The sequence below is a fragment of the Sorex araneus genome, chromosome X (genome assembly GCF_027595985.1).
Source record: "Sorex araneus isolate mSorAra2 chromosome X, mSorAra2.pri, whole genome shotgun sequence".
Classification (NCBI taxonomy): domain Eukaryota; kingdom Metazoa; phylum Chordata; class Mammalia; order Eulipotyphla; family Soricidae; genus Sorex; species Sorex araneus.
In genome coordinates this window covers 237,218,627-237,242,207 of record NC_073313.1, presented here as the reverse complement: position 1 = coordinate 237,242,207, position 23,581 = coordinate 237,218,627, and positions in this window count along the sequence as shown.

The window sequence follows — 23,581 nt, the reverse complement described above, 5'->3', positions numbered from 1 at the left end:
AGAGAGAACCCTAATAAATCGAATCAGAAATGAAAAGGGGGACATCATAACAGAAACCAATGAGATTCAAAAGATCATTAGAGATTACTTTGAAGGTCTATACGCCACAAAACAGGAGAACCTAAAAGAAATGGATGGATTCCTTGATTCCTACAATCTCCCACGACTGAACAAAGAAGACTTGGAATACATGAATAGACCCATCAATGTTAAGGAAATTGAAACTGTAATCAAAAATCTCCCGAAAAGCAAAAGCCCAGGCCCAGATGGATTCACTGGTGAATTCTTTCAAACATTCCAAGAAGACCTGTTGCCAATTTTCCTCAAGCTTTTCCAGGAAATTGAAAAAACAGGAACTCTCCCAAACAGTTTCTATGAAGCACACATCGCCCTAATACCAAAAGCAAACAAAGACACCACTAAGAAAGAAAATTACAAATCAATATACCTGATGAACACCGATGTGAAGATCCTCAACAAAATATTAGCAAATAGGATCCAACAACTTATCAAAAAGATCATACATCACGACCAAGTGGGATTCATCCCGGGGATGCAAGGATGGTTTAACATTCGGAAATCAATCAACATAATCCACCATATCAACAAAAGTAAAGATAAAAACCATATGATCATATCAATAGATGCAGAGAAAGCATTTGGCAAGATCCAGCATCCGTTCATAATGAAAACCCTCACCAAAATGGGTTTTGGAGGAACTTTCCTCAAGATAGTCGAAGCCATCTACCACAAGCCCATGACAAGCATTATCCTCAATGGGGAAAAATTAAGTGCCTTTCCTCTAAGAACAGGCACAAGACAAGGATGCCCACTCTCACCACTTCTCTTTAATATAGTACTGGAAGTACTTGCAATAGCCATTAGACAAGAAAAAGAGATTAAGGGCATCCAGATAGGAAAGGAAGAAATCAAACTCACTATTTGCAGACGATATGATGCTATACCTAGAGAAGCCTAAAGCCTCTACAAAGAAACTCTTAGAAACAATAGACTTATATAGTAAAGTTGCAGGCTACAAAATCAATACCCAAAAATCCATGGCCTTCCTATACACAAACAATGAGGCAGAGGAAAGGGACATGAAAAAAGCAATCCCATTCACAATCATGCCCCAGAAAATCAAGTACCTCAGAATCAGCTTAACCAAGGAAGTAAAAGACCTCTACAAAGAAAACTATAAAACGTTACTCCATGAAATAAAAGAGGACAAGAGGAAATGGAAACATATACCCTGTTCATGGATAGGGAGAATCAATATTGCCAAAATGGCAATACTCCCCAAAGCATTATACAGATTCAATGCAATCCCTATAAGGATACCCATGACATTTTTCAAAGAAACAGATCAAGCAGTCATAAAATTCATATGGAACAACAAACGACCACGGATAGCTAAAACAATTCTTGGGAAAAAGATGATGGGAGGCATCACCCTCCCCAACCTTAAACTTTACTACAAGGCAGTAACAATTAAAACAGCATGGTACTGGAACAAAGGCAGAGCTGCAGACCAATGGAAAGGGTGGAACATCCCTACACACAACCCCAATTGTATGATCATCTTTGATAAGGGAGCAAGTGATGTGAAGTGGAGCAAGGAAAGCCTCTTTATCAAATGATGCTGGCACAACTGGACAACCACATGCAAAAGAATGGGCTTTGACCTCGACCTGACACCATGCACAAAAGTGAGATCAAAATGGATTAAAGACCTCAACATCAGACCACAAACCATAAGGTACATTGAAGACAAGGTCGGCAAAACCCTCCACGATATTGAAGATAAAGGTATCTTCAAAGATGACATGGAACTAAGCAATTTAGTAGAAACCGAGATCAACAAATGGGATTACATTAAACTAAAAAGCTTCTGCACCTCAAAAGATACAGTGACCAGAATACAAAGACTATCTACAGAATGGGAAAGGATATTTACACAATACCCATCAGATAAGGGGTTGATATCAATGGTATATAAAGCACTGGTTGAACTCTACAAGAAGAAAACATCCAACCCCATCAAAAAATGGGGCGAAGAAATGAACAGAAACTTTCCCAAGGAAGAGATATGAATGGCCAAAAGGCACATGAAAAAGTGCTCTACATCACTAATCATCAGGGAGATGCAGATCAAAACAACCATGAAATACCACCTCACACCACAGAGACTAGCACACATCCAAAAGAACAAAAGCAACCGCTGTTGGAAAGGATGTGGGGAGAAAGGGACCCTTCTACACTGCTGGTGGGAATGCCAACTGGTTCAGCCCTTTTGGAAAACAATATGGACGATTCTCAAAAAATTAGAAATTGAGTTCCCATTTGACCCAGCAATACCACTGCTGGGAATATATCCCAGAAAAGCCAAAAAGTATAGTCGATATGACATATGCACTTATATGTTCACCGCAGCACTGTTTACAATAGCCAGAATCTGGAAAAAACCCAAGTGCCCTAGAACAGATGACTGGTTGAAGAAACCCTGGTACATCTATACAATGGAATACTATGCAGCTGTTAGAAAAAATGAGGTCATGACGTTTGCATATAAGTGGATCGGCATGGAAAGTTTCATGCTGAGTGAAATGAGTCAGAAAGAGAGAGACAGACATAGAAAGATTGCACTCATCTGTGGAATATAGAATAACAGAGTGGGAGATTAACACCCGAGAATAGTAGAAATAAGTACCAGGAGGTTGACTCCATGGTTTGGTGGCTGGCCTCACATTCTGGGGAGAGGGCAACTCAGAGAAGGGATCACCAAGTATAATGTGGTCGGAGGCCATGCGGGGGAAGGGTGACGCGGGCTGAATGCGGGCTAGAGACTGAACACAGTGGCCACTCAACACCTTTATTGCAAACCACTACAGCTAATTGGAGAGAGAGAATAGAAGGGAATGCCCTGCCACAGTGGCAGGGTGGCGGTGGGGAGATAGGATTGGGGAGGGTGGGAGGGATGCTGGGTTTATTGGTGGTGGAGAATGGGCACTGGTGATGGGATGGGTTCTCGAACTTTGTATGAGGGATACATGAGCACAAAAATGTATAAATCTGTAACTGTACCCTCACAGTGATTCACTAATTAAAAATAAATAAAATTTAAAGAAATAATAAGTAAAAGGAATATTTTAACCATAAGAGAGATGGTAATATTAAGTAAATTTACTAGTGGGCATGATGTGTTTGAATCATCTTGGCACACAGTGAGTAATTTTTAATGGCCAGTAAGTGGATTCAATTATTCTTCTGTATTATTCTTTACTTTTAGAGTGTTACTGTAATTTAAATTTTATCATAAGATTAACTTCAAAATTTGATATAACTGAAGTTATTTATGAATATTAGATGTCTTGCTAGGTTGTAGAATAGATTGAAAAGTAAAATTTTTCCCTAACCTCAAGATGTCAGAATCCTTATACAACAATAGAAGTGCACAAATAGAGCATAATTGTTTTTGGAAATCCACTTTAAGGAATGTTGGCTTTAAACCCAGCTTTCATAGAACAACTTTACATCCCTATTGCATTTTTATTGCCATACCATCTTTGCATCTTTAATTGTAAGAAGAGATTTTTCATAAGAAAACTAAAGAAAAGCATGAAAGTGTCTTAAACAAGTTATTTGCTATTAGAAAGAACAAATTCAGAAGCAATATTTTTACCCCTCCCCCAACTACCCTCAGGAGTAACCTTAACATTGGTTATATAGATGATGATTGATACATGTGAAGTGCCCACATGTTTGTGAAACTTAAGTATTCTGGAACTGACCTCCTCCGTGTCTCCCCTGTGGTCTGTCCCTTCTTGGATTAATTAGTAGTGTTATTTTAAGGATATTTGGTTTAATTTCATGTCCTAAAAGAAGGAGGCACTGGCTGGAGAGACAGTACAGCTCATAATGTGCTTGTCTTGCATAAGGCTGATCCAGGTTCAATTCCCAGCACCCCAAACAACCAGGGTGATCTCTCAGAGCTGGGTCAGAAGTGATTTCTGAGAATAGCTGGTTATAGCCCATAAATGAAAACAAAAAAGGGAGATACTCAGATGATTATCTATCATCTACCTACCTATCTACCTATCTACCTACCTATCTATCTATCTATCTATCTATCTATCTATCTATCTATCTATCTATCTATCTATCTATCTATCTATCTATCTCTCTCTCCATCTAATCTATTTGTCAGTTTGTCTGTCTATCTTCTGTCTGTCTATCTATCTTATCTGTGTTTGTCTGTCTGTCTGATTTCAGCATTCCTTTCCCCTGTGGTTTGTGGATGTTACAGTAAGTAACACACGTAGTTGTAGTTTTCATACAGTTTTAGTTGTGAAGCTTGTTGAGGGCCATAATCCTTTAGCTGTAGTGCTTGTGAACATTCTAGTTGCAATCCTTCTGCAGTCTGGCCCCTCTTTTTAAATTTATTTTTATTTATTTTTTTAAATTTATTTATTTTTTTAATTAGTGAGTCACAGTGAGGGTACAGTTACAGATTCACACATTTTCGTGCTTGTTTTTCCCTCATGCAATGATCGAGGGCCCATCCTTCCACCAGTGTCCATTCTCCACCACCAATGAACCCAGTATCCCTCCCACCCCCCAATCCCATCCCCCCACCCCACCCAGCCTCTGTGGCAGGGCATTCCAATTTGTTCTCTCTCTCTCCTTTTGGGTGTTGTGGTTTGCACTAGGGGTATTGAGTGGTCATCCTGTTCAGTCTCTAGTCTACTTTCAGCATGTATCTCCCTCCCTGCGCGGGACCTCCAATCACATTTTACTTGGTGTCCCCTTCTCTATCTGGGATGACTTTCCCAGTCTGGCCCCTCTTTAGTGTCTCAATCCCAAACACAAGTATTATTGTGACTTATCTCAAGTTATACCTGGATTTATTAGCAGTTGCTTATTTTTATGAGCGGTTACTTAGGCCACAATGCTTTAATTCTGAAATATTTATGTTAAATGTTTAGCACTAAAAGATTCCTTTTTATATACTTTATTGCTCCAATCACACTTTTGGGGGTGTTAATCAATTATCCAATACCTAGATGTCTATATAATGGAGTGACGATGCATTTTTCACATCCTCATATTTACTAAAATAAAAAGCTTTCAAACGCATCCTACCTTCTTTTCTGGTTATTGAATGGCAAGGTTATTGGTATTTGATGTGTCAGACATGAGGAACATTCTCTGTCTCACAAGCATGGACAGAAATGCAATGCACTTCACTTAAGTGTAAAATTATGAAGGATGTAATTTTGCACTCAAACTTCGATTACAATAATTCTTTCAATTAACATGCCCTGTTTCTTGTTTGCTTAGGTCCTTTGATCTGACAGTCTTCTCTTTCCATAAGAGAACAAATAGAATTTTGCCTAAATACAGCTTGAAGAGAAAAGAGAGGAGCTGGCAGTTTTATTACTCCTTTCTTATTTTATTATCCTCCAAGTTTAACTCCTGTATTTTGACAGTTTTTAAAAAAAAGTGCTCTCAAGACTTTGCTCTGTCCCAAAGATGATAAGTGCATAGTGAATTGGGGCTGTTAGTGTCAAAGTTGGGTCACTTGGATTTGGATTTCTGAGGTCAGGGTGACATTTATTTTTGACCTGGGGATCTGATCTTGATCTAAAAATCCAAAGCAGTTTTGGAATGTATTTGGCTAGGCTGAAGAGAGTTTAAAAGTTGAGATGGGAACACAATATGAATATTCCTCAAAAACACTAGAACTTAAGCTACCATTTAACCCAGTATTATCACTTCTGGAAATATTCCCTGGGAGTTCAACATAGCAGAAACACTCACTGTCTACACTCCTATGTTCATCACAGAACTATTCACAATAGCCAGAATCTGGAAACAACTTGAGTGCCCGAGAAAGACAACTGGATAAATAAACTATGTATAGCTGCACAATGGAATACCACACAGCTGTTAGGAAAAATGAAGTCATGAAATTTGCCTACAAATGGATGGACATGGAGAGTATCAAGGTCAGTGAATGAATCAGAAGGAGAGGAACAGATAGAGATGACTACATTCATTTATGGGCTATTTAAAAAAAAAGTATGAGACAAATATCCAAGGCCAGGGAAAATAGCCATTAGGAGGATTGATCAATGGTTGGAAATTACCACAAGTGTGTGTGTGAGGGGGGGGGGTGGTTAGGATAGAGAAGGGTACAGTATGGCAACAATAGTTGTAAATGATCACTCTGGATAAGACCTGAGTCTTGAAAGTATATGAAAGCATCCATATGATAACCATTTAGCATCTGTATTGCAAACCATAATGCCCCAAATAAGAGAGAGGGAGAAGGTACCTGCCATAAAGGCAGACTTGGGGGTGGGGGTGGGGAGTTGGGAATAAAACTGGGAACATTGGTGCTGGGAAATTACACTGGTGGAGGGATAGGCATTGGAACATTGTGCAACTGAAACCCAATCATGAACAGCTTTGTAATGCTCTATCTCACAGTAATTCAATAAATAATGATAACAATAATAATAATTGAGATAAAATGCAAATGATTAAATGTTCTTTTGGAAAATTTTATTAAGAAGATGAAACAACAGATATCTTAAGAGGAAAGATGAATTAATTACATATAACCTAGAGAGAAAGAAGATTCCATAGGAGACTTACTTTTCTTTGAGAGTTCTAATTCCAGGGCAGGGACATGCATGTGGTGTGGCAGAAACCTGGCTCTTTGGAGCCTGATAGTCAGTCAGTTTTTGTTATCTATCTATGGACCTTGTCTTTGAGCTGTAGAGACAGGTTGCCAATCAGTCATTTGCCTGAAGTTCACCCAGCTGCTTCCATCCAGCTATAGCATTACTGTCCTGACATTTAGTTTCAAACAACATCATGATGTAAACACGTTAGAGTTTAAGGCAAGAGGAAAACTTTTGTTTTTTTTTTTCTTAACAGGAGGCTCTTGTCAGCATAGTAAATGATGAAAAATTATAAAATTGCAAGTAAACACATCTTTCCTTCAGGGGTTGCTAGCAAATGTTTTGGTAAGGATCTGCCTCTCTCTTCCAGCCAGTCTGCAGTAGACAATGTGAACTTTTATAGCATCCTTGCAAGCCAGGAGGCACTTAGTTGATATTTATATTTCCATGCCTGTTCAACTAGGGTCACTCAGTGACAAAAAGGAATTATACTGACCAATAAATTATTAAATACTGTAAATTTTTAAAAATCACACATTTTTGTGGATACCACATCTTTGTGAAACATGCAATTCCTTAAGTAGCAACTGACAATAGTAGGAAAGCATTTAGTCTGCGATTCCTTCTGTACGTTTACTGAGACATTGGGTCAAAGTGATTGCTGAATCTAAGACAGCTTTTGGGTCTGCAAGTATTTACCTGATGAATACATGTGCCTCTCTTAGCAATTTCTCAGCAAGGGCAACGGATTTTATATCACAAATGGCTTCCTGGTGGATATGATTGTTATTTCTGTGGTTTTCTCATCTATTGGAGGCAGTAGGTATTAAAGGAATTCACATTTCTTTAAAGTCAGGCTCTGAGGAAAACGTATGATGATGCTGGGAATATAATGCCAAGTGAAGTCAACGAGATAGAAAGGGATAGATACAGAATGATCTCTCTCATATGTGAGATCTAAAGAGACGCAGGAAGGGAGCAACAAAGGCCCAAAGGCATGGGAGAATTGAATTACACAATTCAGTTGGAGAGAGGGGTTTTGAAATGGAGGGCTATTGGGGTCCTTGGGAGAAGGTGGTGAGTACAATGGTGATGGGAGCAGTGTTGGAATTATGTGTACCAGAGCATTATTAATAGTATTGTACACCACAAAACAAGTAGGAGATCTTGAGTAAATAAATCTAAATAAAATAATTAAAATTGAAAAGTAAGGTTTCAGTGTTGAGATCATAGCAGCAGGTCTTATGCCTCAGGAAAGAGTCGTAAATAATAAAAATAATGTAGAAGTCATAAGATTAATTTCCATGAAAGTTCAAACCACCTCATTGGACTGGATAATCAGTTTTTGCAGATCAACATGTTAGCCCCAGAAGAGAAACATACATGGAAAGGCATTTGACAAATAGGGTCAGTTTTTCTATGACATCCTAAAGCACAATGATGTTTCTAATTACAGGTATCAAGCAATAGCTAATATTGATCATATGTGTTTTAGGTTTATTTAATTTTTTTCAATTGTTTTGGGGGCCACTCTAGGTAACACTAGGGGACCACCGTGACCTCACCCAGTTGTATTCTAGAGCCATGTGATTCTGGCTTTAAGGCTTTGCCCATGCAAAGTATGTGCTCTCATTCTTTAATCACACCTCTATACGCTTCTTCTAAAGATTTTACTCGTTACCAGCTTCTAAAGTATGTGAGTCAGTGGTCTATCTAAATATTTTTATATGTTAACTACTTTCATAAGTATAAATTAAGTATTCTCATTATCTCTCTATTGTATAGCTGATACAATTAGTCTCTAGGTGCATATATAATTTTCTTGACATCAGAGGTAAGTGGCCAAATTGAAATTTGAACATAGTCTTATCCCCTGTTTTAATTCACTTCTACCCTTTTAATCTTTGGGAACACATCTAATAAATTTTCAAAGTCTTATTAATATACCCTAATCTCAGATGACCAAGACAAACTCAAATATTGTCCCCCAACATCCTGTATATCCAAGCTGCTGATTTCACAATGAGGACACATACTTTCTCAAACTTTGTTATCCTTAAGCATTAGACCTTGTCTTGACCATGCTGCTTGAGACCATATCTCTAATGAGGACTTTTGTATGTATCTGGTCATCTATAAATACCTTATTAGTTTGCCTCTCAGAGTGCTAGAGTTGATCCTTTAACAGATAGTCTGTATTTTATTACCTACAGATATATTCAAAAGTGTTAGAAAAACTGCACACAATGAAACACATCAGTTTAAATTCAAAAGGGAAGAGACAGAAAAGGAAACACATGATGAATAAAGTCATAATATTCCTCATAATATATAGTGCCAGAAACTTTGCTGATATCATTGGTAAATGAAACTCTTTTTATTTAACTATTTTTTCAGAACACTATGCCCAGAAGCACCTATCTACGAGAAAACTGTTTCTAAAATTTGAGATCTAAGAGGTGGAAAAAGAGATGGGGTTGCAAACCATATATAAGCTAAAGAGACAGCTTGTAATTATTCCTTCACTTCCCTGAGAAAAAATAGCAAATATCAATGGAGTAGGCACTTGCAGTGACAGAATTCTGTCAATACCAATTGGAGGAGTGTATTCCATTTGCTCTTCAATGTGCTTTTTGATAACCAGAGGCTGTAGCTGTGCCTATACAATGACATGTAAAAAATTCATTCCAAACAGCCAGGGGCTTCTAAACATCTCAATGTTTATTACAATGTGTGAAAATATAATTTTTTCAATGTCTTTATCACATTCTATCAGCAGGTTCTAGCACTGTGACAGCAATCTTTGAGTCTATATCATGTGGCTTAATTGATTATATGAATTAAATATTCTACTTGGAGTATCCATAACAAGCAGAATTTTGCTTATTCCTGGAATTTATGTTGAAGCCATTAGTATGGCACTAATGAAATTAGCTATATTGAATACAAACTGACTAGGGCTAGAGATATAGTGCAGCAGTTGAGGTGCTTGTCTTGCATGAGGCTGAATCCTGATTGATCCCTGGCACCGCATATGGACCTGCATGTATGACCTGAAGTGATCTCTAAGCACAGGGCCAGGAAAAAGCCCTGAACAGTGCCAGATATATTCCCAAACCAACAAGCAAAAAAAATAATAATACAGACCCGTGTATAATAAAATATATATATATATATATATATATATATATATAAATAAGTGAACATGCAGTCTCTCTTGCCCGCCATGTGAGTTCAGTGGCCATGTGCCACTTCCCCAGCCCAGCCTGCAGTCGTTGCCAACAGACACAGGAAGGAGGAAACAGGGCCAGGCTGGTTGGTGATCAGTTGCAGTTTATTCTGATCTCATCTTTATTCTCCTCCTGATGCTCCTCGATCCTTCTCAATTCTCCTCTCCCTGATTCTACTTGATTTTTCCCTCCATCCTCCTCTCCTACATCCTTACTTGTATCCCAAGTCATGAGGGGTTGGGTAGCAATCACACATAGCTGTGGTCATGCAATCAACAGATGCAAAGTCCTTCCCTCAGGGGAAGCTTCTTCTAGGACAAATTCTCATCCAGCAAGATGACCCGCCTAAGGGCGAAATACCATCTAGGGGTGTGCTTCTCCTTTCCTTAGTCCAACAACCATTTAAACACTCATATTTGTATGCAATTAAAATGAAAGTAAAGTGAAATTTATTAGTTACACAGGCAGGGGGGGCTTAGGGTGGGGGGGCTAGGGGCGTGGGGGGGGTTGGGGTGTGAGGGGGCGGGGTGGAGCTATATTGGGATTCTTGGTGGTGGAATATGAGCACTGGTGAAGGGATGGGTATTCGAGCATTGTATAACTGAGATTTAAACCTGAAAATTTTGTAACTTTCCACATGGTGACTCAATAAAAAATTAAAAAAAAATAAACACTCATATTAATTCTACTTCTTAATATTAGTCATTTTGTATGAACACAGTAAGAGATACATTAAGCTTATAGGGTGACTCTCCTGGGGACATCTCAGACTACAGTGCTCAAGTCAGATTAGTCTTTTCTAACCCTAGGAGGGTCCTAATCCAGTTATTTCTCTTTAGATCAAGACAGAATTTGTCCATCACCATCACTATGCTCTTAACTTATAGTTAAGTATTATGACACTTGGCCTGGCCCATTTCAATGCCAGAGTAGCTCACAGCTTGCCCTGGGTCCATTCAGTCCCTTGTCAGGACCCTGCTTTTGGGGTGCTAGGAATTAAGGGCAACTGAGGCTTAAGTCCAGAGAATGGATGCCCAGAATATTATTCGGAGTCAATTGACTCTTGTGTTACAAAGCATAATATTAACTGTCTTCCTGTGTCTATACAAAAAGGACATTGCTCTAAACTATGCAAAGGACATACGGAGAAGAAAAAAGCGATGTATCACTTACAAATACAAATTCAGTGTCCTAGAAGAATCTAACTTTACAAGTCAACAGAGTTTGATTAGGGGATAAATGTGATTGAATGGTTGGAGAAGCAGAACACAAAGGAGAGGTTGTACAGATAAATACAGAGGAATGAGAGTGCTTCAGGAGTGTCGTGATGGGTGTAACGCAATAAACCTAAGCTCCCTGCGTCCAGAGAGGAATGATAAACCAATGATATCCTTCACAAACCACCTAAATATTTTTTATTGGGAAGAGAAACAACTATGCTGCATATCAGAAATAATGTGCTTGGAAAACAATTTCTATTACATAAAATGTTATTAGAAAAACTGGTCAACAGAAAAGAAAGGGGGTTACTGAAGCACAAAAATGGTATTTAGTATGTGCTTGCTTTATTTTATTTTTAATTTTTGTTGTTGTTTAGAGGCCACATAAAGTGATTCTCAGGGCTGAATCTTGGCTCTGTACTGAGGGATCATGGCTTGTACTGTGGGGGGTCACATGAGGTGCTTTGCATGCTGGGTTGGCTGCATGCAGTGCAAGTGCCGTACATGCTATACTGTCTCTTGGGTCCCCGATTTTGTTGTATTTTTTTAACAATACTGTGTATGTTTAGATGTTTTAGGTGATACAGTGCTACCACATCAAAGTACAATCTCTTCACCACAGTCCCTCAGAGACCTCTACCCTTTTGTCTCATTTTTCCAACAGTGGTCTTTGGTAGCTTCTATTCTTCAGTCTAAGGATTTGTCTTTTGTTATTGTTATTAGGTTGTGTTTTAGTTTGGGGTCACATCTGGCAGTGTTCAAGGCCTACTCCTGGCTCTGGGATCTTTCTGGCAGGGCTTGGGGAGATGATAGAGATTGAATTAAGCTTGATCACATGCCACACAAATGTCTACCCACTGTACTGCCTCTCCAGCCAGTAAGGACTTTTGTTGGACTTCATTTTCTCTCTTGTTTCTTTATGTATCACATACCGGTTTGGTAATCTGGTATTTGTCCTTCTCCTTCAACATTTTTCACTCTGTATATCTCCATTCAGTCACAGCCATGTTATCACAAAAGGAAAGTTTTGATTTCATTATAGGCTTACTTAAGAAAAATTCCATTGTGAATAAATGCTCACATCATCTTTGTCTACTTACCTTTCTTTGGACACTAGGATTGTTTCCAAATATTGGCTACTGTAAATATCATGGCAAGGGACATAGGTGTACATCTATCTTTTCAGATTGGTGTTTTATGTTCTTCAGGTAGATTCCTAGAAGTGAAGTTATTGAATCTTATGTTTTTAAATTTTTGTTGGGGAGGTACTCAGGGATTACACCCAGAGTAATCATGGCTTAATTCTGGCTCTACACTCAGGTATTACTCCTGGACACTCACTGAACTATATGGAGTGCTATATTTAACTATATATAACTATATTTAACTATATGTTAAATCCAGGTAGGACACATGTAAGGCAATTATGCTACCCATGGTATTATCACTTTGGCTGTTATTTTTTTTGTAAACTTTTATTCTGTTAAAAATAAATGTTTTTTTTTTCCTCACAGCGTTGGCCCATTTTTACATTCTCACAAGCAGTGCACAAAAATGTACTCCAGCCCCCCCTACTAGCACTTGTTTCTGGCCTTTTGGTTACAAGTCATTCTTAAGGGTGTCAGGTGATATTTGGTGAATGTATTCTGATTAGTTAATGTTCTCTTTTGATTTGCGGGGCTCTGTTCCAACAAATCATTCCTCTTTTAGTTGATCCATTCCTATATACTATTAAATGATTTGATTGATTCTTGAAACGATTGTCAACCATTGCTACATTTTTCAATCATTTACTGTAGATAAGTTTCTGAAACTATTATTATTTTCAATTCCACCTCAACTTGAAGTCATTCTCTAATATCCCACAGGGAATGAAATGAGATGTTTCAGTATTGATGCTATAAAACAATACTTTCCCTGGTAACAAAGAAACACAATTTAGCTATGTGTAAATATCAGGTATCAAGAATAACTACCTAAAAGAAAATAGCAGAATAAAAATGAGTTATAAATTTAAAATAAAAAAATTGTTAATCAATGTTTTCATAGATGCACTATGTTTCAATGTCTATTTTAAGCATTTTTTTGTAAAATAAAATTTTAATTTTCATAGCAATTCCACAAGATAGGTAATATTGTCAACACCATCATATAGGTAAGAATAAATAGATCTGGAGTTATTGAAATACTGCTCAAGTTTACTTCCTAAGGAGTCACAATTCAAATTGTAGATTAAGCCCTAATGAATTCAAATCAGAAAGTGTGGTTTCAAAGTTTTTCTCTTGTTGCTGTTTATAAAAATGTATAAAAGCCAATATAAATAAAGAAGTAAATAAATGCTTAAAGGAGATAACATAAATTCCATCATTACATTTAAAATTAGAGATATTTTTGAAATTAGAGAACTTTAGGAAATTAGAGAATTCAAAGTAATTCAATGGTATTCTCAAATTAGAGAAAATGAGTAAATATGAGAAAGCACAATTTTATAAAGAATATGGGAGAAAAGTCATTTAATTTGACACTATAAACTTAAGCTTTTGGAAGGACAATTTGGAAGTAGGTTATGGGAAGTTCTGAATCATATTTTACTTACTTTTGTGGTAGGAATTCTATTTTGAGAAAAATAAATAAAATTACCCAAATGAATGTTACACAGATGTTTATATAACAAACATTGGTGTATATAATAGTGAATATTTGATAATGACTCAGATGTACTGAAAAAGATACAACTAAATAAACTAGGGTAGTAAGAAAAGAACTAAACAAACTATGGTAGTGTGTTAAAAACATAGAATATTTTATAGGGATTAAAAATATAAAATAAATGAGCTTTATATGAAGATTATTAGTAGAGAATGAATCTGAAAATAAAAGGTACCCAAGATAATACTGAAGCTATTGATCTAACAAAAACCCTATAGGTAATTTGGTTAAATCTTGGAAAATGTGATAAGCATGAGTTGAATCTTAAGTAGTCTTTGCTAATTGTCTTTAACTTTTTAATTAATTGCTAATTATTTATTAATTTTGTTATCTAAATTCTCAATGGGATGTTATCCCATGTGTGATGAAACAAATGAGGTCAACAGGGCAACACATTTCAGAAATGGCTTAATTTGGTGGGCAGGAGAAAGAGTATAGTGTATAGGGTGCTTGCCTTGCATATTACTAACCTGGGTTTCATCCCTGGCGCCCTGTATAGTCTCCCAAGCCATACCAAAAGAGATTCCTAAACACAGAGACTGGAGAAAGCTCTTTGTGTAGGCCACTAAAAAAAAATCAGAAATGAGTCAGTTTTTTTTATCTTATTTTATCACTATGTATCTCTGTTGTGATCTTTAATGGACATGCTTGGAAGTCCTGTCTGATGGAGAACACTAGGAAAAAGCAAAGAGGGAAGGAAAAATGAGAAATAACTCTATGGAAGGTCAGGAAAAAGTCTGAGCATTCATCACACTTGGCTGGAAGATACATGTGAGAACAACCCCACCCACAACTAGTGACAAATGGCCTGTCAATATAAAAAAGGAAAATAGCAGCATATGCTGAAAATCTTGCTGTTTTTATGATATGCAGAGAGACATTTTCTTTCATATATTCCCTTTCTTCACACTGCTGAAAATCTAGCCTTCCACTTGCTGTGATTTCTTTCCGACTTTTTCTGGGCAAATTTTCTACTTTTTTCTCACTGTGCATAGTGATCTTCAGCATACAGACTGAATGTGTCTGTTTGATATTTCAAAAATACACTTGGTTCACCAGAACCTCTATTTCCATTTAACTCCCCTCCCTCCTTACCATCATTTATTTACCATTTACGGGATGTTCTACATATAGTCAGATTTGCTTTAGTTGGTGTCATTATGAATATTAAAAATAGAGTTTCAAATGAAAACACATATACTCTGCTGTGCTGCACATTTCTTCAAGAAGCACAACACTGCATAATTTTTCAAATGCAACCCCATTTTCATCTTGCCAGCAATTTGGCAGTTCGCAAAAGGTTACCGTTCTGAAATTTCTTTTTTGTAATCTTGCAGTCCATTTGTTCTGCTTTAATGTTGAAAATCTATGTAAGATCTTGACCTCCATATGTCATACGCCAGTAGATTTACCCTTTCTGTTAAAATTTTCTTCTAAGCTAAAGTGAGAAAAAGAGAATGCATTTCATGACTTGTTAAAATGGCAGATGGGCTAAATGTTTAAGATTAAAATCAAGGAGGTCTCAGACTACAGGTGGGTTTAATTATCTGCTGTATGTTTTTTTTTTTTTTTTGAGAATAAAATTTGTGTCCAAATTTCTGGGACACAAACAAAAAATTTTTATCCCTGAAACTAAAAGTGCAGATAATCTACCAGGCCTATTAGTTACCTTGCCCTGAAGGTAATTTCACCCTTGTTTTAATGACCACATAAAAGGAGATTATTATAGGGTAATAAACCAGAACCATAAATGTGAAAGTCAGCCCTACATACAAAAATACTGGGAAGATAAGTATTTAAGTAAAAAGCAAACTTTCTCTGTTGTCTGGCCATTTCCTGACTTCATTGGACACTAAGTTTTTCCAAGTATTCAGTCATACCAGGTTCTGTGGGACCAATTATTTCAGGATTGTTTAGGTGAGTTTCCAAACCTTGAGATATAATTAATGCTTCTGAAATAATTAGGAAGCATAAATACTAAACCATGTGACTTCCTTACTTAGAGAAAGGAACAACCTATGGATATGGAGAATTAGATGTATTTTATGGAGGTTGTTGAGTGAAAAGTGGGTGTTGGAAACAAAAGAAAATAAAAAAGAACGTACCACAAACACGCAGGTATAAAACTCCAAGGGAGGAATGAGTGCGGTGAATCTGGGGGAAAACACAGCTAAATGTAAGATGTAGCACAGCAGGTAGGGCGTTTGCCTTGCAGGCGGCCAATCCAGATTCCATTTCTTCGTCCCTCTCAGAGAGCCCGGCAAGCTACTGAGAGTATCCCGCACGAACGGCAAAGCTTGGCAAGCTACCCATGTTGTATTCCATATGCCGAAAACAGTAACAACAAGTCTCACAATGGAGACGTTACTGGTGCCCACTCAAGCAAATAGATGAACAATGGGATGACAGTGCTACAGTGCTAACTGTAAGATGTGGGTAGGGAATGTGGTGAGATACAGAGGGCTGTGAAGAGAAGATAGAGATCTGGATATAGTACCACAGGGAGAGGCATGGAGGCTCTTCCTAGAGGAAGTGTTTTTATACTGACTGGGGCACTGGTGAGTGCATACTAAAACTAGAAGGCTCCTTCCCTTATCCAGGAGACTCAGAACTCAAGCAAATTCTTTTCTTCAAGACAGAGAAAAATGCTCTAAGGAAGGTGAGAGGAAACTTGATGGTTAGTTCAAGTGATTACATCTAAGGGGGAGTTGGACAATGTAAATGGGAGGCTTAAATTTGATATTTTGCTTCGTACACTTCAGAACAATGATATGTTTGATTTCTTTTTGTAAAGGCCACGCATTATTTTATAGAAAAAGATTAAATACACTCTTAAGATCTCTTAAAGATTTTTTAAATGACACCACCACTGACAAATTTGGAAAAACTGTGGCCAGAAGCTGGCCATGCCCGCACACATCCATGGGAAGGCAGATGGCCATTCAGTGCACACACACATGTAACTTCAAGTCTAATGGACACACCATACATGCCCTGAATCAACTAACTCTGTATCCTGGAACTTACTCTTTGTAAGCCAGAGCTGTTTTGCCTCTTGTCTTCCTCCTCACCCCTTTCACGAGGTCTCTGACACTTTATCTCTGATTCCTCCCTGCCAGAAAGATCTGGCTCTTACTGTGGCTTCTCAGTTGTCATGGTCTGCTTGGAGGTGTTCTGCTGAGTCTTTCTCAAATTTCTTCAGTTTAAAGTCGCCACTGTCCTTTGCATCCTGTCAGGGCGGTGTGAACTGCTCTGTGATCCATCTTCCACACTTGTCCAACTCGGTGAACCTGACTTGCAGTCAAAAGCACGCCAGTGCTGGTGGGTTGGCTGCATGCCAGGACGTTGTAGACTGTAGCTCAGTGTATAGATTAATGTTCATGGAGCTCACATACACTAACAGGCAATCAAGCTTTCCAACTGATTTCATAATTTATAGAAGAGATGGCCCTGCCCCTATAATATACAGTGGTGGCATCATATATATGAATTAAGAAACTGCAAAATAAATCAAGCCCACAAAGCCCTTAGAGGCAACATACGTGCCATCTGGCCAGCCAGAGCTTTGTGATGCAAACAATAAACAGTGAATAGGCAAGATTTATTTACTTGAACTCCAGCATGTAGGCATGACTTTGCATTAAGTATGCACTGGGGAGAATGCGCCCCGTTTTATGGGAGCAGACATGAAGCTATAAGTGATTGGAAGTGGTGATTTGACCCATGCTAACTAGAGTGAGATTAAAGATCTTAATGTTTTTCTGCTAACAAGTAAAAGTGTCAATGGGGGCTACTGCTACCAATTTTGCGTTTCACACTGTCAACTTGAAATCTCTGAAGGAAGTATGTCTTCCTCCTGAATGTTCTGAAATTTTTCAGAGAAATAATGAGCCTATGATATTTACTTTATTTGTTTATTTTAAATTTTTTATGAGTGAATTACCATGAGGTAATTTACAAACTTATGAACTTTCATGTTTGCATTTCAGTCATATAGTGATCGTTTACATCCCTCCACCAATATTGTGCCCATTCTCCTCCACCAATGTTCCAAATAAGATTTAAAGGTTTTTTTCATCAAAACATAAAAAAATTATTAAACTAGAAAAAAAAGCCAAGAGCTTTCAAACTTTTTTTTTACATTTTCAAAAAAATTTTTCAAATTAAAAAAATATATTTATTTATTTATTTTGCTTTTGGGGTCACACCCGGTGTTGCACAGTGGTTACTCCTGGCTCATGGACTCAGGAATTACTCCTGGTGGTGCTCAGGGGACCATATGGGATGCTGGGAATCAAACCCGGTTTGGCCACATGCAAGGCAAGTGCCGTATACACACTGTGCTATTGCTCCAGCCCCTCAAACTTAAAATTTTTGTATGAAATTATGGGATGAATAAAATTTAAGATTTTTTCCCCAAATTAAACCTTTGCATAAAGCAAGATTCATGGACTCTGAATAACTATCAAAAGCATTTTATTATTCTAATACTAGATAATTTGGTTCTTTAAAAAGGCAAAATTTTATAAATAAAAATATCTGTTTGTTCGGGGGGCACATTTGACAATTCTCAGGGGCAAATCTCAACTTCCCATTTAGGTATTGCTCCCAGAAGAGTTTAATAAACTATGATTGAACCTCCTGCATATAAGATGTACTCCAGCCCTTTGAACTATGCCCCAATGCCACCATCCAAAATCTATATTTGTAAGAATTTTTTAAAAATTAGAAAAAAATCAGAACACTTTAGAAGTTTTTTGTTTTTGCGTTTTTTTGGTTTGATTTTCAGTTTAGGAGATTCCAGGAAGTTCCAAATGTTGAACGCTAAAGAAGACTAATAGGTTCTGCACTCTTAAGTCCTAGAAGGAAAAGACAGAAGTTCCTAGTGTGCTAAAATACAAAATAATGAGTGTGACACTTCCTACAAGGCTTCAAAGAGCACGGAGAAGGCTTTGGTTCATGGAGGACCTCTCTGTGGGGTGATATTAAGGCTATGATTTAATTAAAAATGAGCTAATCAAGCATCTGGGGAAGAGAAAGAAAAGGCCAAAGCATTTGTGTCTGAAATTTGGGCAATAAGTACAGCTAGGGTTTCTTTAACCTGTTCTTCTGGAACAGTTAGCTCATCACAAGGAATCTGGAGTTTGTTCTAGGGATAAAAGGAAGCATGAAAAGGTTTGAACCAAACATTATGTGATTTTTAGATATGTAAATATAGATACACACACATATATATATATATACACACATTCATATATATGTATACAAACTAGAGCGATAGCACAGCAGGTAGGGCATTTGCCTTGCATGCAGCCAACCCAAGTTTGATTCCTCCATCCCTCTCAGAGAGCCGGCAAGCTACCGAGAGTATCCCACCCTCACGCTAGAGCCTGGCAAGCTACCCGTGGTGTATTCGATATGGCAAAAACACTAACAAGTCTCACAATGGAGACGTTACTGGTGCCTGCTGGAGCAAATCAATGAACAACAGGGCGACAGTGCTACAGTGTATATATATATATATACACGTTGATATTTACAGTTTTAAGAGATTACTTTAACCCATTTTTTTCAAGGTAATAGAGCAGACAAGACCTGGAACTGGGAGGATTGAGAAAGTTGTTGGGGCAGTCCAAAGAAGGGAGGGAGATAGTCCTATGTGGTGAGTAACAGGAAGATGGAGAGAGGTAGACAATGTGTGGGTATGTTTGCAGATAAAGCTAATAGGACTCACATATAGATGATCAGCCAGTTGGAAAGAACTAAGATGGATGACTCCTAAGTTTTTGGCCTTAATAATGATAGATAATGGTGATATTTCCTGGGTTTGGGAGCGTGATGGATGAACAAGCTAGGAGAGAAAGAAAGAAAAAATCTAGAGCTCTGCTTTGAATTCAGTTTCAGATTCCTATTTTTTATACAAGTGAAGATATTCCACCAGCAAGTGAATGTGAAGTTCAGAGATAGCTCTAGTTGAAATGTAGGTATGGAAACCTTAATGAATTAGAAGATAAAGTTCAGAATAAAATTTTGGTTATTTACCATGATAAATAACCAAAAATATCTGATTTTCTCCAAAATATTTATATGTAGAAAAACCTGCAATAAAGGCATAAACTGTAAAATGCACAAGCCATGAATATATTGTTTAGGAAACCAAGTTACCAAGAATTCACATGTAATGACTTTAGAGAAGTATTCATTGAATTTGGTAATCTAGGGGGGAAAATCAGTAAAAATTAAAGTCTGATTAAAATTAAGCAAAAAAATGAATGAGAGACAAAGATATAAGTGATATATATCCTTTGAAGCACTTGAGTGAAATGGAAACAGGCAAAGGATAAGTGTATAGAGAAGAACTGTAGGGCCATAAAATATTGCAGGTTTTGTTTGTTCTTAAAGAAGTATTCCACACAGAACTGGTCAAGTTAGAAAACATCTACAGACTGAAACTATGTTGCTATAAATTGACTAAGATGGAATGATCTCTAACACATGACATATTGTTTTCAGCATAAGTAAGTGAAGAAAATTGTAGTATTCTTCCTTTACTTTTATTTTAATTTGTTTTTATTGTTTGATGTACTGTTACTTTCAATAATGTACCCACATCCATCTACAACTTGCTTCACTTTTAAAAGAGAAAGAAGGATCAAGGTCTTTGTAGGTACACATATACACGAAGTATTTTAAGAAGATAAGAAGTATTTTAAGAAAAGGATGAAAAGATCGACTGTCTACAGGGGAACTGTGATAATGTTAGAATACAGTGGCCCTTAGAGGTTCCACTCTAAGCCTTTTTTTTACACCTTTTAAAATTTGAATGATATAAAGGCATCAGCTATCCAAGACGTAATAACCAAATAGTCTCCACTAAATCATGTTTGAGTAATTAAGTAGGAAAAGAGGAACAACTAGTGATTCAATAATGAGAGATGAGGAGTAAAGAGTAATGGGGAGAAATGAGTGGAGATTGGCATCCAAGCCCCAGACAGGAAGACTATCTGACTGAGAGAAGGAAAATTCCCTTGACAAAAGAAGGGATCAGACAAATAATGCATATCTGATGGTGGGAGTATGCATGTATTTTGCTCACATGGTATTAGAGTTTGCAAAATTGGGTGGGGGGGCTTAGGCAAAAAATGCAAAGCAATGAAAGGTGAGAACTGTTGTGGTCTCATAAAGAATCACTCTGGTTAAAAGATTATAATTCCTGTGTAAATAATGGGTGGTCAAAATTGGAAAGTGAAAGTAGTTGTGCCAGTTGTTTGATGTTTTCAGCCATATTGAGCTGAGTAGGTACCACCCAGAGGAATGGTGGTTGAGCTATTACCTTGCGGAATGGCTGAATCTTAGTGGTGCAGAAGTTGAGGATGTTTGAAAGATAGTGAATTCCACAAGGGACTCTGGAATTTATCTCTATAAACTGGAGAATAAAGACTTGAGTCTGGGGATATAGGTAGCTTGAAATTAGGAACTTTACAAAGATTATAGACTTTTATTATCTGGATATATTGTTGCAGTGAGGTATTCAAAATATAGCTCCCTGGAAAGACAGGGAATGAGATGTGAAGTAAGCAGAAGTGTTGATCAGAGTACCTCCAAGGAAAAAAAATATGACTTTGGTGGGTTGAATAAAATAAGGGTCTGTAAAAAACTAAAGCTCGCCAAGGGGCACTTGCCCTCGCAGGCTCTCTGGGCGGCTCTCTCTCACCGCACGCGTTCGGTGTTCCGGAACCGCTGTGTATGAGCTGGATCTGGACAGCTGTTGGCCAAGGACAGGCGAAGGAAGAACAAGGACCAAGTTGGTTGCTGATTAGTTACCGTTTATTCAATCTTTCATCTCTCTCATCTCCCGCACTCCCAGCTCCATCCTCTCTCTGGATCCTCTGTCTCTCCTCCTACTTCTCTCTCCCACCTTGCCCTCTAGGCTACACCCAGTCAGGTAGCAAAATCAACATAAGAAAGCCCTTCCTGAGGGCAGGGCATTCCAAAGCCCTTCCTGACTCTTAAGGTTTTTTTCTTTCCTTACTCCAAACACTTATTAACATCTTAATATTAGTTATTTTTTTTAATTTTATTTATTTTTTATTGAATCACCATGTGGAAAGTTACAAAGTTCTCAGGTTTATGTCTCAGTTATACAATGCTCAAACATCCATCCCTTCACCTGTGCCCATATCCCACCACCAAAGACCCCAGTATAGCTCCCACCCCCCGCCTCCAACCCCCCCATCCCTGCCTGCTTAGTTGATAAATTTCACTTCATTTTCACTTTACCTTGATTACATTCCATATTTCAACACAACATTCACTATTGTTGGAGTTTTCCCCCAAGAAAGACTGCCCTACTGCCAATGCAGCATTTGATAATTAGTTTTCCATTGCTGAAACTGGAGAGATATAAAGTCCCGTTGTTTCAAGTACATAGAGTTTTTCCCCCCTGCTTCCTGTGCCACCAAGTTCGTGCCTGCTTAATGAATAGTCCTCATATTATGGCTGACACCACGCCGCCCTACAAGAAAAAAGGATATTTCCAGTCCTCGGCTGGTGTGGGGCTATGGCTTAGTTCAGTCTAGAGACATGGTTGCAAGTAGTTTCTGGAACCGGAAGTAGTCTAGTTAGGCTCCGGATTCTGGTTGATCAGCAACATCAAGGCCACTCAAAAGTGTGGCAACCCAGGTCGAGTCTTGGTGGAGCATGCGCTGGTATCGGCCCGAGACTTCCAAAGTGTCCCGCTGTTCCAAGTATATAGGTTTTTTTTTCCCCCTCCCATTCCCGTGCCTCTAAGTTCGTGCCTGCTTAATAGACTTCATAATATGGTGGACACCACACTGCGTTTCTCCCAGTAAAGGGAAAAGGACCAAGAAAGAAGGATACTTCCTCACCTAGGCCGGTGTGGGGCTTTGGCTTAGTTCACAGTCTAAAGAAATAGCTGCTACTTTGATCGACCCCGGAGGCAACTGAACTCCTTTGGACACGAGCAGCACCCCCCAAATGCCTCCAAACTGTGTGATTGGAGCTACTGGCCCATGGGACTCCAGCGGGGCACGGTTCTTCTCTCCAGGCTTCTCCATCATATGAGCACCACAAAAGGGAAGTAAAAGATTGCAGTGATACAATTACCAAAAGAATTTTCCCTGGACTTCATATAGAAATCCCAAACCTCGTGGCTGCTGACCTAATATCTCCTGACTGTCAGCAAGGTGAAAAGGTTCCTTTTTAGCAGGTCTTACTGTGGGGGGAAACTCCAAATAATAGTACCGAGTTTTTTGTTGAAATACTAGTTATTTTTGTATGGACATGGTAAGAGATACATTGAGGCTTGCAAGGCAGCTCTCCTGGCAACATCTTGCCACAGGCTCAGACCACAGCACTCAGGTGAGATTAATCATTCCTCACCCTAGCAGGGTCCAAATCTAGTTATCACTGTTTGGATCATGACAACACTTGTCCATGATCAAGCTCTTAACTTATAGTTAAGCATTAGGCACTTTGGCCAGGCCCATCTCGATGCCAGGGTAGCACACAACTCACCACTTGCCCTGGGTCCGTCTCATCCCTCGTCGGGACCCTGCTTTTGGGGGTGCTAGGAAGTAAGGGCAACTGAGGCTTAGGTCTAGATAACAGATGCCCAGGAGGAAAATATCATGTAGAGTCAAATGACTCCCAGGTTACAAAAGCATAGCATTTGCTAAGTCTTCCTGTGTCCATACAAAAAGGACATTGCTCT